This window comes from Mandrillus leucophaeus, unplaced genomic scaffold (genome assembly GCF_000951045.1).
Source record: "Mandrillus leucophaeus isolate KB7577 unplaced genomic scaffold, Mleu.le_1.0 Scaffold867, whole genome shotgun sequence".
Lineage (NCBI taxonomy): Eukaryota > Metazoa > Chordata > Mammalia > Primates > Cercopithecidae > Mandrillus > Mandrillus leucophaeus.
The window spans coordinates 361,919-364,192 of NW_012109441.1; positions in this window are offsets into that span (position 1 = coordinate 361,919).

The window sequence follows — 2,274 nt, forward strand, 5'->3', positions numbered from 1 at the left end:
AGATGGCTGAAATAACAGAAATATAATTCAGAATAAGGAGAGAAATGAAGATCATTGAGCTACAGAAGTACATTGAAACCCAATCCAAGGTAGCTAAAAACCATGATAATACAATGCAGGAGCTGATAGATAAAATAGCCAGTATAGATAAGAACATAACCAACTTGATAGAGCTGAAAAACACACTACAAGAATTTCATAATGCAATCACAACTATTAATAGCAGAATAGACCCAGTGGAAAAAAGAATCTCCATGCTTCAAGACTGGCTTTCTGAAATAAGACAGTCAGACAAGAATAGAGAAAAAAGAATGAAAAGGAAGGAAGAAAACTTCTGAAAAATATGAGATTATGTAAAGAGACCAAATCTATGACTCATTGGTGTTCCTGAGAGAGATGGGAAGAATGAAACCAACTTGGAAAATGTATTTCAGTGTATCATCCATGAGCATGTCCCCAGTCTAGCAGGAGAGACCAACATTCAAATACAGGAAATGCAGAGAACCCCAGTAAGATACTTCACAAGAAGATCATTCCAAAGGCATAAATTATCAGATTCTCCAAGGTTGAAATGAAAGAAAAACAGCTGGCAGCTCGAGAGAAATGCCAGGTCACCTACAATGAAAAGTACATCAGACTAACAGTGGACCTGTCAGCAGAATCTCTACAAGCCAGAAGAGACTGGGGGCCAACATTCAGTATTCTTAAAGAAAATAAATTTCAACCCAGAATTTCATATGTGGCCAAACTAAGCTTCAAAAGTGAAGGAGAAATAAGAACCTTTTCAGAGAAGGAAATGCTGAGGGAATTCATTACCACTAGACTTGTCTTACAAGAGCTCCTGAAGGAAACACTAAATATGGAAAGGAAAGACTATTACTAGCCACTACAAAAACACACTGAAGTACAGAGACCAGTGACACTATAAAGCAACCACATAAACAAGTCTGCAAAATAATCAGCTAACATCATGATGACAGGAGCAAATCCACACATATCAATACTAATCTTAAATGTAAATAGGCTAGTGCCCCAATTAAAAGGCAGAGTGGTAATCTGGATAAAGGACCAAGGCCTATTGGTATGCTGTCTTCAAGAGACCCATCTCACATACAATGACACACATAGGGTCAAAATAAACAGATGGACAAAAATCTACCAAGCAAATGGAAAACAGAAAAAAGCAGGGGTTGCAATACTAGTTTCAGACAAAACAGGTTTTAAACCAACAAAGGTCAAAAAAGACAAAGAAGGGCATTACATAATGGTAAAGTGTTCAATTCAACAAAAGGTCTAACTATCCTAAAAATATGTACCACCAAAAGAGGAGCACCCAGATTCATTAAGCAAGTTCTTAGCAACCTACAAAGAGGCTTAGACTCCCACACAGTAATAGTGGGAGACTTTAACACCCCACTAACAATATTAGACAGATCATCAAGACAGAAAATTAACAAAGATATTCAGGACCTGAACTCAGATCTGGATCAAATGAACCTGATAGGTATCTGTAGAACTTTCCACCTAAAAAAGACAGAATATACATTTTTCTCATTGCCACATGGCACATACTCTAAAATCAATCACATAATTAGAAGTAAAACACTCCTCAGCAAATGCAAAAGAACATGACAAACAATCTCTTGGACCACAGCACAATCAAATTAGAAATCAAGACTAAAAGTTCACTCAAAACCATACAATTACATGGAAATTAAATAACCTGCTCCTGAATGACTTATGGGTAAGTAATGAAATTCAGGCAGAAATCAAGAAGCTCTTTGACATGAATGAGAACAAAGATACAACCCACCAGAAGCTCTGGGACACAACTAAGGCAGTGTTAAGAGGGAAATTTATAGCACTAAATTCCCACATCAAAAAGTTAGAAAGATCTCAATTTAACAACCTAACATAATAACTAAAAGAACCAGAGTACCAAGAGTCAACCAATCTCAAGGCTAGCAGAAGACAAGAAATAACCAAAATCCGAGCTGAGTGGAAGGAGACTGAGACACAAAAATGATTCAAAAGATCAATGAATCCAGGAGCTGCTTTTATGAAAAAATTAATGAAATAGATTGAGTGCTAGCTAAACTCATAAAGAAGAAAAGAGAGAAGATTCAAATAAACACAATTAGAAATGACAAAGGAGATATTACTACTGATCCCACAGAAATACATACAACCATCAGAGAATATTATGGATACCTCTATGACATAAAGTAGAACATCTAGAAGAAATGGATAAATTCAGGGACACATACACCCCCC